At 38.0% G+C, this 18,073-nt stretch overlaps 1 long non-coding RNA gene across 2 annotated transcripts in view; it reads right to left on the bottom strand.

Annotated features, from left to right (window-relative positions):
- Positions 1-2,055: 2,055 nt before the first annotated feature.
- Positions 2,056-18,073, bottom strand: part of LOC134476367 (uncharacterized) — a 68,775-nt gene continuing 52,757 nt past the window's right edge. The window contains exons 2-3 of one of the 2 annotated variants that reach the window (XR_010047946.1): positions 12,033-16,224; positions 2,056-5,319 (exon numbers count right to left, since the gene is read on the bottom strand). This is a non-coding gene — a long non-coding RNA (uncharacterized LOC134476367). Of the gene's footprint in view, positions 16,225-18,073 lie in introns of both variants that reach the window. The other variant, XR_010047945.1, reaches the window with a different exon arrangement.

Raw genomic sequence — 18,073 nt, 5'->3', positions numbered from 1 at the left:
GGGGCTGGAGATTTAGCTCAGCAGCAAAAGCGCCTGCCTTGCAAGCAGGCAGTTGTGAGTCAATCCTCGGTACCGATAAAAAGGAAAAAGACAAAAAAAAAAAAAGAGGCTGGAGAGTTTTTACGTACAAGTTAACCTGTGCCTTTACAAGGAGAAAGGAGTATAGTGGGAAAAAATGAAGAAAAACCATGAAATTGACACAGGATCTCCAAATGACAAAGGGGAAATAAATGGAACTCTCAATCTTCTTTATGTCCAGCATACCGAGTTTATGTTCCCAGAAATCAAAGAATCAATTTTAAGGAAGAACAGAAGTTAAGACTAGGAAATTTTATTGTGAGAGAGACAGCTCCTGAGAGAGAGACAGGAGGAGGCCCCAAGTAGGCTGCCAAAGAACGCATTTCCCAAAGAAAATTTTGTAGAGCAAAATTACGAGGAGGGCATAATGTCATGAGGTGGGTACAATGTGAGACAAAACTGTGATTAACCCACAATGTTACACGCATAGCCACTTAGGTAATGTTAATCCAGTAGAGAATTAAGTCACTCAGCAAGCATACATGGAAAGAACAAGAGCATTTTTGGAAGAGATTATTCAGGAGGTCCTGGTCCCCCACTTGGGTGACTGACATCTATCTAGACCTTGTTGTACAAGATGATACCAATTATAGAGTCGGCTGGTGGAAGACACCTAAAGGGATGAGACTGAATTCTACCCTGAAGGTCGCAGTGAAGGTCAAGTGTTCTCATGCCTGAGTAGGAAAAGACAAAGGAGTGGCATGCCCTGAGCAGATGCTCTCCAGAGGTGCTGAAGGAGGTCACTTGCTTTGCCACTGAGTTCATCTATTGCTGACAGCTGTGTTGAGTATTCATTTTATTCTCTTTCCAAATGAATTAAAGGTCTGCAAGTTTAAATAACTTGACTCAATTTTACACATACTCAGGGAGTCTGTAAATGATACAAGAGTGAAGTAATCTAATATCACAACTTGTTGATTCAAAAATAGTACACTTTGTGAATGTTAGGTAAGATCATTTATTTGTCATAGATGCTGTTCTACAAGTATTATAGTTTGTCATTTGTGGATAATTGACCATAGGATGGTCAGTAAGGCAGACATTTTATTCTCCTGCTAAGGGAGAGGAGAGAAGAGGAGGGGAAGAGAGGGGAAGGAAGGAAGGAAGGAAGGAAGGAAGGAAGGAAGGAAGGAAGGAAGGGAGGAAGAAAAGGAGAGAGGAAGGGAGGAAGGAAGAAAGGGAGGAGCATGCCAAATTCTAGAGTAACACTTTAAATATTTTTAGAACTGGTGTCTGTGAGTGAGTTTACAGCTGTGACACTAAATCAGTAACCAGAAACTAGACAAAATGGGTTCTATTCTTTGCTTCTCGTACTCTAATGGCCTAGAGCAAGGCTCTCAACTTTGTGTACTTTCTTTTTCAGCTTGAAACTCTTACAAGAAAGCTTACTGACATCCCCCAAGTGGGGACAATGTGGACATTTGAGAATGACCTAAAATAGCTGAAGGCGTGGGAGGCTTGGGAAAGGCTCACCCAGGCCACATGTTTGCCCAGCTTGTGACCAGCGGCCACACACCTGGGCTGGGTCGGGTTACAGCTTGCTCCCTCCCGCCCTCGGGTCAGGCCCTGGTCGATGATAGACTTAGGGCACTCCTTAATTAAGCATACCAATCACCTAAAGCAACAGCAGAGTATTAGGGAATATTGGGTGTCACTCAGCCTCTCCTCAGGCTTCCTTCCCTTTAATTAGCTTTAAAGAAAAGCAGTAACTGTTGTTTCTTCCTTAAATCAAAAATAACAAAAGCCAAGTTCCTTAAAGGAATAGATATCCATAAAGATTAAGGAGGGACTACCCGGACTTTTAACTCACCTGCATTTCCTGTTAAATATAAGGGGGGGCAGCCTGGATTATAGATCTGCTCCCACTCACTGGCCCTACTGATGGCTCATTTAGAAACCACAGTGATCACACATCTGCCTCGTGAAAAAAATGTTTGTAAATTCTTATTTGGTTCTTTATGTCTCCGAATCATCTGGTTTTGGGTATTGCTGTAACTGCCCCAACTTTAACTAAGGAGTCCGTGAATATTTTAAAGTTTGCTCTCCATTCAAGGAGGGATTTTCTTCAGACAGTTCCCTGTATCACCCCAGGCTCTGAGGAATTCAGCACATCAAAGGGAAGAGAGGGATGTTTCCATTATACAGCAGGGCTGCAGGTGCGTGGGCAGGCTTCCTCCAGGTAGAGGGAGAAGCCCACTGAATGCTGCTCATCTGGCTCATGTGCAATAAGCCATGAAGATGTGAATGTAGCAGAGTTTGCTGTCCTCAACAGTGTCAAATAGAATTTAGACAGTGAACTCATGGAACATAATTTAAAAAGAGCTTAAGAGCTTATACTTACTTACATATATAATATATATTATGTGTGATGTAATATATAATATATATTATATAACATAATTTCCTTCTACACTCTTTATAATATTTTGTACTCTATATTATATATGCTATATTTATGTATACATGTACATATAATTTCTTTTATTCACCCTCTCTTGTTACATTTCATAGAGATTTTATCAAAGTACATATTCAAAAAAGAAGAGGGTGTCAAGAGATAGATGGGGGAGACAGGACGAGAAAGGGGTCGAAAAAAATGTCCGTGTAACAACTCCCCACAATGAATGCAAATATTACGTATTACAAATACGTGCTAAAATAAGATGGAAAAGTGTTAGTGAGTGGTGTTTAAAATATTAGCCCAAGAGTATTGTCAAACGCATCATCTCATTAGAATTTTTTACAAGCCCTTAATATATGTATTATTATTAACACATCGAGAGGAATAGAGACTCAGAGGAGTTATTATTTGCACAAAGCTCACAATGAAACCCACTCCACTCTAAACTTAAAAAAAACGGGGCTGGGGATTTAGCTCAGCGGCATAAGCACCTGCCTTGCAAGCAGACAGTCATGAGTTCAATCCCTAGTACCGATAAAAAATAAACAAATAAATAAATAGATAAACTTAAAAAAATAAAACCAGCCCATTTCCTTGTCAGTACAGACTCCTCGGAAATGAAGTCTGAGTGCAGTAACTCGGTTTTTGCAGGTTTTTGCCCTTTTCTGCTGCCTTCTCAGCATCAAGCCGCATTCTGTTTTCCAGCTCACTCTCAGCTCTTTTTGGTGACCACAAGCTCTATTTTCACACCTCATCATTTTTGAAGTTCTGTTTTCAAGTCTCTGTTCTCTCCTCCCTCGTCTCAAGATGGCAGTCACAGAACAATCAAATTGTACTCAAGTTCCTGTGTGACAAAAGCCTGCTTATGCAAGTCAGGTTTTATAGCTTTCGAATCTGTCGTAATTCCAAACAAAGGTATTAACCCAATGCATTTACTAGGAATGACAATTAAAACAAAGTAAAAAGAAGAAGAACCTAGTGGTTGAGCAACTCAAAAAACAAACAAAAAAACAAAGACTTGAGGCAGGCATTCCCCAACCAACTTACTCACATAGGATTGTCCTGCTTGAATGTGATGACAATATTTTAGATTGTTTGGTATTTTGATCAAGTTTGTCAGTAAGTATAAGTAATTATCAATATATGTGTCTCAAAAAAGTAATATAATGCAATAATGAGCAGAATGAATGCAGATCTTTGTTTTCCTAATAAGAGAACATATAATTATTCTTAATATGTAACTTTTAGGTATTCAAAAAACTTGGGTTTGAATCCCAATTCAATCATTTACACCAGGCCCCTGGGTATAATTTTTAACTTCTTTGTAACTCTGATTCATCATCAAAAGATAAATGCAAATGAGATGACTCCTTCTAGATGGTGATTGTGTGGGTGACATCTACAAGGACTGACAACTCACACAATCTTATTTCAAATCGATGTGGTATCACTTGTCTAACTTGAATTACCCAAACTAAGCCACACCACTAACCAACCTCAGTTAAGGGTAGGGAAAGCTACTCCAGATTTTATAAAAGTTTGCTATAAAATTATACTACAGAGTTTGCAGCTATGGATGAAAAGAAGAATTATAATCAGTAAGACTCCCTAGCATGTGCAAGTATGTCTGTGTATATGTGTATAAAATTAAAGATATAATTCTTATCTATCAGTTATCAATATATTAAACTACAATGGGCAATGTTAATGAATAAAGTGAGCTTTTTACCTCCTTTGGCATAGTTACTTATTTCTATGAAATGACCATTATAAGTATAAATGGATACACTCAAAATTTTAGGTCCATGGACAGCCATGACAGGACTTCTTATATTAGTGAAAAAGTGGAAGCAATTTATCCTTACCCTTAGTTCTCTATTTTTTTACTTTATTTAATTTGACTGAACATAGGTAACATTTTTCATTATAACTTTGGCCAAATAGTAGAAATGCATTTTTCCTATGGAATCTTACAAAACTGTTTAAATTCATTAACTTTAAATCATTCATGGATCATCTACTGAGTTTTAGGAATAAGAAATCAGTCATTTTGACTTTGAATAGCATGATAAGCACCAGACATCTGGAGAGACAGACAGACAAGCCATGATAAATTTTTAAAAGTACAATGATATAGTATTTATTTGTTGTTTTTTCCCTCTAGTACAGAAAGGATAGATGTACAGTTATAGGTTTATGCATGCCTAAAATTACACCATAATGTGTAAATAATTGGTATTATTATGTGTGATAATATGAACAACTACACTGAAGAAAACAAGACATCATGGTAGCCATTGATGACCTCCTGTCATTTTGTTTTGAATCTCAATAATGTTTCTATTCTTGGTTTTGATTGGTTTTAGTCTGTTTTCAATTCTTTGATTTCAATATATATGAAGGTATGGACAGCTGTTTTGAAGAAAACAAGAGACATGGTGGCAGCCACTGTTGATTTCCTGCTGTCTTTTTCTGAAATCCTGTGTTATTTGCTTTGTTTCACTCTGCTTTGCTTTATTTTGTTTGTTTTGTTTTATTCTCTTTAAAATAAAAATAAATTAATAAATTAAAGTCATATAAAAGTTCAATGATAATGAGATACTTCAGATATTAAGGGGTTTGGGAAACAGACAACTAACTCATCTAGAAAAACCATGACAGATCTCTAATAGTGAAATATAATTAGAAATGGTAAGTTATTAGAAGGAGGTATTCAGTGCTTGTAACTTTGAAAATGCCAAGATAAAGATCTTTCACTCATGGCTTCTGATTGACATCTTTGGCTCTTTTCTGTGGTCCATGGCCTCGAGAAAATTGAGCAGTTCCTAGAATAAGTGATCCTGAAAGGAGACAGAGAGAAAGAGAAAGAGATCCTTACTACCTGGTAAGTTGTAAATTTATTTCCTATTGTGACTTAGAGTCCTGGTGTTCCAATGCTAACTGTATTTTATAGTCTCTTAAGAAAATTTAGTGTCAGGGACAGGAGAGAAGAGTTCATTCACTTGTGAGGGTTGACTTAAAAAGAAATACATTGCAACTTAATGGAATTCTCTTACTTTACAGCATCAATGTAGGAACTCATGCAGACAGCAATTTCCACAAGTTCACTGTTCTGAGTTATATCTAGAACATTCCCTAAGAGTCCCATTTGAACAGAGTTGGTGCTTTCAGAAGATGATTGGGTCATGAGTCTGGTGTACTCATTAGCAGATTGAATCACTGATGAGTTCAAAGCTATTGTGCTGTGAGGAGGTGGGGCATGGTTGGAAGAGGAAAGTCACTAGGGCATGTGTTTAGAAGGTGTTTATATCTTTACTTCCTCTTTCCTGGGTGCCACAAGTTGAAAAGCATTCCTCTGTTATGCCTATCCATGAACAGAATGTCCATAAACCGAGAGCCTAACTAAACCTTTCCTGCATTAAATTGTCGATGTTGTGTATTTACTCCCAGCAATGGGAAACCTCACTGATACGGCCATTATCATAGACAGAAATCTATCAGGTAGATGCAATGTCAAAAGCATTTGGAGTCTGTTTAGTTTATACTACATTCTTTCTGTGGGTTTTCTACTTACTAATGTTCTTAGCAAATTTTGCAGCAAACAGTAGATTTAACTCTTTCAGAGCCTTGAAATTATTCAGGATCGTACATACCTTTGTTATGATCAGCTAACAGCAGACAAACTGGGTAAAGGGATTAGTAAGCCACATTTAAAGACTGATTCCACCCCTGCCTACTGGGTTAGAAACACTGCATTTTGGAAACTGAGAGGGTTGGCTCTTAAGCTCTGTCAAACAGGGTTTCAAGTAGCTCTGAAATTACCCTTCTATCTTAAAAATAGAAGTAAATAGAGGCACACTGGACACAAACCACCCACCATTTCTTTTGATTAATTTTGGGTAAAAAGGCTCTGAGCAGTGGGTTTGGGGTACTTGATTTAAGCAGCATCAGCAAAAAGGAATCTCTGCTTTATCTGGAATTAACTACAAATTCAATTAGAATAAAAATTTTCGTTCACTGCATGAAAGGGTTTTTACACATAGAAAAGCAGATGTTCTGGCAATATTGAGAGCACTTTGCCTAGCAGCCTACGAAATTTTCCATCTTGTGAGCCCAATCAGTGGTGAAGGATACACAGAGGCAGCTTCCTCAACTTGCAAAACAGCTTCCATTTCCTGTGATCCTTTAATTAGATTTACTTCTTTAAGCAAAGTAGTATCGGGCTGGAAGAATGAATGGAGGGAGACTCTACTTAATATAGGGTTAGCAAGTGTATAAAGAGAAAAGGAAAAGGTCTATTTCAGGGTTTCTTTCACATATACCGCTTTTGTTATTTATGGTGGGTTTGTTCCACTGGACAAAAAATAATAATAAAATTAATCACTTGGGTTGTGTTGAGATCAGACCTTAGTTCTATTTTTAGCTTTGAGCAGATTACAGGACAATAGAACATAAATGGTAATTAGAAGAAATTTAGAGCCAACATTACGCAGTACTCTTTGAGGTGGGAAAAATAAATGTGCAGGGTGGTTCATGAGATAGGTTATAAATAAAGTGACTCCAGGTCACATATAGGGGTTCAGGCACTAGAACGGAAAGGGGACACATTGACTGCAGCAATCTATGATGGTTTCTAGAAATGTTTGACCATTGTATTTTTTAAGCCCACTGTAACTTGTATTTATTTAATTAGGATGGAGAGAGAATTTCAAAGGCAAAGGTGAGATTTCATTCTTTGCTTTGCGAGAGAGAAGCAGCGAGTTATAACAGCCTGGATATAAGTGACCTTTCACTCTTTGTAGTTGGTTGTTTCTAAATAAGACAAAACAAACCCACATGATGCTCAGCTTCCACTTCTTTCCATACTGAGGTGTTGAAATGTATTATAACTTTACTCATTGGAATGACACAAATACACTTACGGGTATTTTTAGTTGGAATTCCTGTAACTAAAATTTGAAGTAACAGAACTCCCTAAATTCAGCAAGAATGAGATTTTTAAAACTATTAAACTGGTTGATGAAGTCTACTGCTTAAAATGTTTAATGTTTCTCATCTTAAAAAATATGTTAGGGCTTTATTTTTTTTTTTTTTCAAAAACTCTGTTTCATAGTCCCATGGTCCACTCATTTGTTTTTAGATGTTTTAATGTCTCCTTGGTGTCACATACCTTTATGGACAATAAGCGTGAAGAAATAAGCAACAGTGACGTCTAGGGCATCCTCCAGTGGGAAATACAAGCATGGGCAGCTGGCAAATATGGGTGTGGCCAGGAAAGCGCACTGTGCACAGAGTGAGAGGAGTGAGAACAGAAGCAGCTGTGACCTGTGAGAACAGCGTCACCAAAGTTCTCTGGCAAAGTTAACAAAGGGGTGGACTGAAGCCAGCAAAACTGTGAGGATGTCCACAACTTTGGAATCACCTTAGAGCTCCCAGATTTCAGAGACACAGAATGTATCCAGAATAGTGTTCAGCCACTAACATAAAAACAAACATACAAACAAAACATTCTTGAAAATATTCTAAAACAAACCAGAGGCTTTTGCTTCAACCCTGGTTTACGGAGAGCAGAAGATATGTGATCCTACTGAAAAAATCAGCATCCCTCTGATTTCTGAGTGCATAAAAGACTATAGGAGACAAAAGAGGAGGGAGGGGACTAACCAAGAGCCAGGTCACACAGAATGAGGAGAAATAAGTGGTTCTCTGTTCAGAAGGCTTTATGGGAGATGATAACAGAGGTCAGAGGTGAGCTACAGGCTGAAGTTGGACTGCAAAGGTTATTATCACTGTTCTGCAAAACCTTTCTCAACTCTAGAATGAATAAGTGAACAGAAGAAGCGAAAGAACATGTTGCTTTTTTTTTTAATCACATTTGAGGTTGGGAAAAAAGTTCCTTATACTCTGAAATGAGGTTGTCTGGCCCCTACAACCATCTGAGTTTGTTGCTTTCTCCAAACACACTGATGGCTCCACAGTTAAGCGCTCCACTCTCTGGATTTTATGATACCTTCATATGTGGCTGTCCTGTCAACCACATTTGCATAATTACTGTTTGCAAGTGTTATCACTCTGGACTATTTAAAATTTATTTCACATTCATGAGGTCTAGAAATTATTCTTGCAAATAGTTTTAGTATTTTAGGCTGTTGTTAATGAGTGGTAAAATGAACCAATGCACAATTAAAGATAAATAAATAAAAATAGATTTTTAGTATTGATGTTTGATGCCAAATTTCTGACAACAGAAAAATTCCACATAAAATGGAAATCATTCCAGGCTGGAGAGTTGCACATTTGAGTCTCAACTGGGCAATACTGCAAGAACTTGCCTCAGAATGAAAGGAAGCAAGAAAGAGAAGAAAGAAAGAAAGAAAGAAAGAAAGAAAGAAAGAAAGAAAGAAAGAGGAAAGAAGGAGGGAAGGAAGGAAGGAAGGAAGGAAGGAAGGAAGGAAGGAAGGAGGGAAGGAAGGAAGGAAGGAAGGAAGGAAGGAAGGAAGGAAGGAAGGAAAATAGACAGATAGATAGATAGATAGATAGATGGATCTGGGGATATAGCTGAGTAGTAAACCACCCCTGGATTTGATCTCTAGTACCACAAAATGGGAGGTGAGAGTATCCATTCCACTGATAATTAAATATTTCCTAATTATCCTAAATTCATAGATGTGTATATACTCAGTAGATTACTTACTAACATTTCATCAATTGTAAAATGGTGACAATAAATGATATCTTATACATTTATAGAAATGATTACTAAAGTATGCATATATTAATGTAAAATATATACAGTGGCACCTTGGTTCACAAACATAAGTTTTCTATGATTCTGATCACAAACCTAACAGCACAAGAACTGAATCAAACCCAGTGGTTAGATTCAATGTTAACTTTATGGGGAAATTTGATTTGTTTCTCATCCAAGTTGGTTTGCAACCAGAATCACGGAAAGAATCAGGTTCATGAACTGAAGTACCATTGTGTTTATATGTTAGAAGGGTTATAAATAGTCTTTCCTGTATCAGATGCAAAATCTTTTATCCTCCCGATCTTAGGGACACAGTATTAGGAGAAAACCACACAAGAGGGAAGTGGAGCAAGGCCTGTGTATAGATTCTCCCTCCATTAAACAGGAAATTGATGCCAAAAAAGAACTGCACAGAAACAAAACTGGACAGTGATGCAGTGCAGCAAAGAAAGGAAATGCTATGGTTTGTGCCTAGATGCCCCGCAAAACCTCATGTGATCAGAGGTAGGGCCTTTTCAGAGGTGAATGCATCTAGAGCGTGTGATGCAGGGATTAAGGCATGATGCTTGTAATAAAGATGTGATGCGGGTGTTGATTCATGGTGTGATGCTACAATTAAGGGTGCCCCACCCTGGATGTGAGTGCTACTTGCCCCAAGGTGGGCTAGCTTGAGTAGTCTTTAAGAGACACAAAAGAGGGCTGCTGGGCTGCTTACTGCCTCCTTCCTACTGGCTGCCTTCTGCCCACCATGAACCATTTCTCCTCCGCATGCTACCCTACCTTGGAGCCAGCCAACTGTGAACAGAAACCTCCTCAAATTGTGACCTGAAATAATCATTTCCTCCCTTAACTTTGGGCATTTTTTTTTTGTCTTAGCAATGAAAAAGGTAACCTAGAAAGAAAGATAAAGCTTGAGATGTGTTAGCATTTTGAAAGAAAGGAGAGAGAAAAGCTATTTGAAATTTCAGAGTATTTTGATAAGAGTTATTGGGGACCTTGAGACTTGAGTTTGGGAATTCTTGAATGCCTGAGAAAGAACTGATGAAGATGTAAATTTCTCCTTAATTTTTCTTTAAATATCAAATGCTGTTATCATTCAAGTTCACATAAAAGCAGGCAATCTATATATAAAAGAGATTCACAGTTTAGTTTAGAGACTTGCATATAATGTTTACCAAAGTTTTATTCCTCTGGTACTTAAGGAGTTAAGAAGAACATTCAAGATCATTTTCATTTTGCTCTGAGTAAACCAGAGAAATAAATAGATACTTCCATGTTCATTTTACTGGCAAGGAAGCAGATTTAAAGTCTCTGAATGTTTGTCCAATGTTGCATAAGATTCAAGCGACACTGTCAAAATTCTCTGATTCTATGTCGAGTAATAAATCCATTAGGTACAAACCTTGCAGAACTTTATTTTAATTAAAATTTGTTTTGACATAATTGTCAATTTCTATCACATTGTAAGAGATAAGGTAGACTAATCCTTCACTTGTTTCTCTCAGTGCTAACAACTTGTAAAACTATTGCAAAATAAATCAGATACTGAAACTGACGCAGTCAAGATAGGGTCATTGCATTGAAGTAATACCATCAATGCAGAGATGGACTCTGTATCTAAGGATGCTTCTGGTGACCATAAAAGCCAACTATTTTTTCATTTGTTGTTGCCTTTGCCTATTCCTCAAAAGCGTAATTGTTCTTCATAATGTAGAATAGCAAAACAGTTCATCACGGATTGAATACACAATTTGTCAAAAGTGTGCAAAACAATTGGATAACATTGAAAAGGTTAGTTAATCAATGGATTAGTGAATAGTGGTGATATGCATGAATTATTTCAAAAGATTTTTCACATTAAATTTTCCAAATATTTTGGTCATTAACCAAGGTAATTAATATCATAATTCACTGGCTAGAATTTAATTGATGAGCTGATTCACAGAAATGGGAATTAAAACTTTGAGCTGCTTTATTAGTAAATCATGGGCATTATATTTAAACAAAACGTACTTTTAGTATCACTGAATCAGATTCCCAGTGCACTTATTTCATATCATAAAAAATTATGACAGAGAGATGCCATATTTTTCATTTCCTACTTTTCCTTAGAATTTTTATACTCATAAAAACTTTGAAATCTACTGCCCTTTAGAAATTTTCATCAGAAACATTTTAAAAACTTATGTCCAAAAGAATATATATCTATATCCCTGTTTTCCTCTGAAAAAAATTGAAAAGCAATGCTTGGGTTTTACTTAAGCATTAAAATAGTAATATTTTTAATGACGAGAATTAAAAAGTATTTGTGAAATACTATTAGCTTTTCTATATGTAATAGTTATGCTTAAAACTGCGAAGATAATATCTACTTTTGATGACTGTCTTGTAAAATGCACAGGTCACAGTGTGTGTGGTTTCTGAGTTGGTTTTAAACCTATAAAATGTGTATTCAGAGCTCACTTAGCACAAAAAAAGAACATCTAAGTCATCTAGAGAAAGCAAGTAAACTGTGGATCAAAACGTCTTTTGGATGAAATTTGGCACCCACCACTGCAGATTTTACAGTCTCAATTTCTCTTTCACCAACTTCACTAACAAGAGGGTATTACAATTTTGCTGACACCAGTGACCTGGCATCTTTGAATTATTCCCCGCTTGGGTTTACAGAGGAATAAACTGGCAATTAATTATATATCAGAACATGAGAATCAACCTGGCAATAATGTACAGGCTAAGAACGCTCTATTTACATATGTAGGTTATTTAAAATATGTCTTGTTAAATAAATATTTAAAATACCTTCTTATTTAGTGTATAAACTGTTTGGACTGAGGCTGCAGTGTGACTCATCACAGAATTTTCAAAAGAACGGGAGAGTTGCCGTAGATTTTCATCTCTCCCTGACCTGCAAAATCTCCATCTCGGTGGATGGCAGGTCACACAGAAAATATCTCTAGCGAAAACAACAACACAAATAATTTACATTCGTGCTCGAATGTATAACAAGGAAGATTTTCTCTCAGAAAACCATAAAAATTATCTTTATCTTGAGAGCAGATTTGTGGAACAAGAAACCTAAGTGTAACTGATCCACAATGTACATGCCCACCACAGAGAGAGGAGTCCAAAGTGAACAGGAAGTAGGAGGAATAAATGATTTCACAACAAAATGTTCTTTCTCAGTGGGTCATGTCCTCCTTGAAAATATCCAGAATTATCTTGAAAGGAAAATAAAATAAAATACAGACTTTAAACATTTTCCATGCCTCTCAAATCAATGCACGGTCAACACAATCTTCTTACAGGAGGAAGCATGCTACCAGGACACCATGCGGGAAGCCAGACCCTGCAACTGGCAGAGGGAACACACTCAGAATTATCCAGAGGCCGACCTGGGTGTTCAGGATATCTTGGGTATCTAGAAGTCAGCTTTTTTCCTGGAGGCTCTGTCTTTATACCGGAAATCACAGGTCTCTATGGAGCACGCAGCTCTCTACCGAATGGATTTGCAAACATGGCAACGCTGCATCCACCAGGGGGCGCAGTCCACCAGCACAAGACGCATCTTCCCCAAAGGAAGTCGCTGAAGGTGCCTCTTCCTCTCACTACTGACAACGACCTGATTTTTATCAGGTCTCCAAGATGTGGCACTTGTATACCTGACACTGATTTCATACGGCCAACCTCACACTGGGGAGATATATGTTGTTCCCTCACCCACACATACCTTCATGAGCAGACTTTTCAGCAGGATGTGAAATCAGTCCTTGCAATTGATAGAAATTCCTTGTTTTATCATAGCACATAATTTAGTCTCTGCATCTATGCCAGAGTTCAGGTCAAAACAAATAGATTCATCCAACTATTCTATACATATTCTGGCTCATGGATCAAATTGGGGATATGAGGGGCTCCTTAGGTCTTTAAGCCAAGCATCTACCACAGCTTGCTGATACCCCTGCTTATTTCTAAGCAAACCTTTCCCCCTTCCTTCGACCAGAGCCTTGGGGCTGGGAAAGAAAACAGCTGTCACACAAGGGCTGGTGTTGGTGATAAGCCCTTTGTGTGCAAGCTCAAACTTCAAGACGAGCCTGTCCAAACAAAACAGCTGTGGGCTTCAGTGGCCCTATGTCCGGGCAGAGACCCCTCCAAAGCAGATGCTGAGGAAAGAAAAGGCAAACAGAAGGGTACACCAGTCCCTGCAACATTTTGCAAATGGTTTCACAATTTACTGAAGGAATTTTTCTGGAGACGCCAACTTTAATTTTGGTAGAGGTCAGTGCTCTGGGACCCTTATTCTAAGTGTCTTTCACATCACCTCAGCTCATTGATCTTCACGGAGTCCTTGCTGCTGAAGGTGGGGGGCCTGCTCTGAACTCCTCAGGAATGCAGAGCCCTCAGGCTTGTCTTGGACGTCCTAAATCAGTATTTAGGTGACTGGGAAGATTGTCAGGGATCCTTGTTTCTGAACAGGTCTGTCCCCACAGGAGACGCATAAGGTGCTTGAGGAGTCCTTCAAAAAGATGCAGAGTGGTCAAGATTGCTGCCTGGTCTTGGCATGTGTAGCCAACTCTTGAAGCAGCTGTGTGAAACTGGAGAGTTTTGTCTTTCACCAGAAAAAGACCTAGTTCCTGGCTCACCAGCTCTGAGCTGCCTTGTTTGTGCCTCACAGGTATTAACTTAATTGTAGAGATTAAATGGATGCCTGACACTTAGCAAATTCCAGTGACATTTCTTTCCCTCTAGAACTGAATTTGGAAAGCATGAAATTAATCATGGATGTGGTTATTAATATTTTTCTTCAATTTTACAATTATTCTTTTTTCTTTTAAATTTCATTATTTCTGAATAAGCCACATAAAAAGAAATCATGAATCTCCATGCATCTTCAAGTACTTTTCCTCTTTGTATGCCATGTCGAATGGCTTTGAAGTTGGTAAAAATGAAGAAGTTAATATAATTGAGATTTTTTAATACAATTCGAAGATTCATATTTAAAACTGTTTTTGAAATCTGACTAAGGGAGGGAAACTAATTCTAGAGCAAAAAAAAAAAAAAAGATATTATCCCATTAAAAATACCTAAGTTTGAGAGCATACAAGCTAAATGCCAGCAAACACATTTGTTAATATTGCCATCGGAATGCTGTAGTGGATGGCGTTAATGACAGGGGTTTATGTTGTAGTATGATATAGTCTGCATTTCTGTGAAAGGCAGGATTTAAGGAGGAGTATTCTATATTGCTCATTATATCTTTGGGTTTCATATAATTCTTTTGAGGGTGCTGTGGTGCTATATTCTGAATTTTGGCACAAAGTCATGGGAACGTCAAAATAAAACCAAATATCAACTGTAGGTCACCAAGTTAAACTTCGCTTCTGAAAAAAAATGAGTGAAGAAATACTTTAAATTTAATAAATTTAAATACTTTAAATATGGGGTTTATGTTCTGACAGGGAAGTGTGCTTTTTGTTTGGCTTTTGCATTGCTGAAATTTGAACGTAGGACCTCACACAAGCCAGGTAAATGCTTTTACCACTGAGCCATCTCTCCAGCCCCTAGAACAGGTTTAACCTCACAGGCAAGAGGAAAGACAGGTCTCATGCTAATGTCTGAGTCTTTCCAAGACCAAACCTAGACATCCAAATTCTTCACAAAACAGGGAAAATCATCATTCTGGACCTCTGTAAAATCTGGTATGAAAGTGAGAAAATGATAAATATCCCGCTGAATGTGATCAGTTTGGCAGAGAAGCTGAACTTGCAGAGAAAGAGTGATTCCTGAAGAGTTCTGACATCTTCTACGATCTTTGCTGTTCATCTAGATGGTTTCATCACACTGGTTGCTTTTTCCCTAAGCCTTTCTTTACAATTTCAAAAGACACGTCAACCTTCAAGGTGCAAACTGAAGAGCATGTACTGACTTGATAGGTCAGATCCACTTCAGAAGGACATATACATCCAATAAAGAATAAGCACCTTAGCTATTTAATTCCCAGCCTTACGCCAGTCTCATTGTTCAATTCTGTAGTCCAGATCATTTCATTATATTCCATGTGTATCCTAGCACATCACATTTTGTCTGTTTGAGCTTCCAGATGTTTCATGTCACATTCCTTGACTCCAATTTAGATTGTTTCTGTTGGAACACAGCAAGGGGAATGCTGACTTATGAGAATGTCTAATATGTTGGAGTTTCATCTTGAGTGCAAAAGAAGAACATGGGTGGGGGGAAGATAATTTTCTTTCTAATTCAGCCTAATTGTCAATGCCCAAAAGTGGAGAGGATTGGGTGTGGTAGGACTCACTCGACAGACCAATCAGAGCTGCTTTGCAGAGCCTGGAAATCAGCAGAGGTGAGACCCCCTATTAGCAGGAAGCTCTCGCTGGTTTAGGTCCAAGAAATCTGTGAGTTGAAGACTTTTTGTTTTTAAGAACATAGATCTTCCACTTCCTCTCAGGCTTCTTAATTTTTACAACCAGAATCAAGGAAGAAAAAGTTCTTTTCTCTCTTGTCAAACATTAAAACACAAGTTGAATAATTAGTATGAGTTATCACTGCTTTTGTTCCAAGCCATGTAGCCACATTCACAAATATCAAAGTACTTGGCAAGATGAAAACAGCCCCAGACATGTAGGAGTGAAGCATTGCCAACATCTATGAGAAACAATAAAATATCGTTCATTCTTTTATTCTTCCTTGGGAGCAAATTTTTTGGAGAGAAACCTTTACTGGAATGGAGGAAAAATATGAGCAGTTTGAATATAGTCCATAACAGTCTTTAATGGATGTCCTTTTTGTCTTTCTTAACGAAATCCAAACATTTTGAGGGCTTTGGGACTAAGCCCTTCTTTTATCTCCCATTCTTATAAGTGTTCTCAGTCTGAGCAGCAAAGGGATGAATCAGAAGATTCTCATTGTCAGTGTCAAGATGAAGATGTGGCTGGTGTTCACTCTGCTGTATCTTATCCCAGAATTATTTACAAGACGTCTGCAATTAAAACAAGGCAAAAAGGAGTTAGCAAATGAAGGCTCCTTGGGAAGATATACAACTCACATTCTTAGGAAGTTTATCATCAGAGCAGGATTTTCTGACACAGGGTAAGCATTTCCAGTGTCACTTTCACTCTGGAATGGTCACTAAATAATAGGCCCACAGGAAATATTCCTTAGGGAACTATTGCCCATAAGAGGTTGCTTCTAAAATCTTAAAGGGACGTATTCTAGATTTCAATGAGGTAACCGTGCAGTTGTTAACAAATACTTATTCTGCTGCCAAACCCCTTGAAGTTCAGTTGTAGTAGTGTATCTTTGTTTTAAACATGATTTTACTTTTTAAACACTTTTTGGCAAATATACCACTGAAGCACACCATCACAGGGTTTATCAGACTCAGCCCTCTTGATCGTTTGGCCAGACAATTTTTGGTTGTGGGAGGCCAGTCCTTTGCATAGTAGGATGTTGATCAGATTCCCTGGCTCCTTAACCACTGCACACCAGCAAAACTTTCCTCCTCCCCAGTTGTCACCCGTGCAGATGCTTGCATGCAGGGACAAATTACCCCTGGATAGGAGGGACGGTCTCTCCCAGTTAAGAACTGTCACACTGCTGCTTTGCTTGGCTGATGCTAAAACATTCCATGACAAAGTGTTATTTCCCTGCAAATCATTTAACCATTAGAGATACAATTAAAATATTTCATTTTTTCCTTTTTTCATTGCTGAGACTAGGTTTGTGATATGTCTTAGACAGAAAATGCTTTGTGTTTTATTGAAACTGGACAGCTCTTTGGAAACACAACCCACGTATTTCTAATGCAGTTTGCCACCTGGTCTTGGGCAGGTCCTATAGCTCCATACCCCTGGGTTATAACACCTGCCTAACAATTATACTACCTTATGAGAGTAAAAACAATTGATCAAGATCATAGGCTAAGTGTGCTGACATCTGAAGAAGCCATAGGAAGCAAAATAGTAATTTGAAGAGCGTATGGTGAGAAGTTGCATAAATATTAACTTGTAGGCTTCGTTCACAAAATCTATAATTGCACTTTTAAAAAGGATAAGCACACTACTTTGGTCACCACCCATAATAAGCTTGAAAACTAGAAATGTAGATAAGACCCAACTCAAGAAATACGTGCAATTCAAGATACATGTATTTATTTATTTACTTATCTATTTATTTGTATCAGGGATCAAACTCAGGACCTTGCCCTTGCCGGGCAGGTGCTTATAGCACTCAGCTAAATCCTCGACCGAATGTATTTTTCAAATCCATTACAAAAATTAGACTTTACCAATTTTAATAAAATAATCTTTGACAAACAAATATATATACGATCCAATGTGAAAGATAGTTTGAGAATGATTCTTCCCTGAAAGACAGAACAGAGGGTAAAACACGTCCATTTCTTGAGCTCAAATGTCTTCTGAGAAACAGCGAAATCAGGTCATAACAGTAAGGATGGAATAACAGATTGGTTTAAGAAAAATAATAGATGCTGATTCCAAGTGAGTCCTTAGGACAGGACTCGGTTCATTTGCCTGTGCCCGGCATTAGCTGAGTTCAGACCAGGGCTCGCTTGATGCTTAATGGGTGGTGTAGCAAGTAGGCCAGGAGTGGAACAGAACACCAACCTCATGTCTTTGTGTTTATTAAGCGGTGTCACATGACGGTCGCCTCCCTAAACGGTGTGCTCGGTGTGTCACAAGATACTTGATGTGTAAAAAAAGGTAACGCAGGCAGATTCAATCACTCCCACCAACAAAGACCTCTTTCTTCAGCCTTTTGAAAGGGTCTTTGGACACAGTTTCCTTGTGTAACAATCACTAAATCCT

This window comes from Cavia porcellus, unplaced genomic scaffold, assembly GCF_034190915.1.
Source record: "Cavia porcellus strain 051 isolate PalLab524CR breed Dunkin Hartley unplaced genomic scaffold, mCavPor4.1 scaffold_6, whole genome shotgun sequence".
NCBI classification, from domain to species: Eukaryota; Metazoa; Chordata; class Mammalia; order Rodentia; family Caviidae; genus Cavia; species Cavia porcellus.
This window is presented reverse-complemented; position numbering and strand designations above follow the sequence as displayed.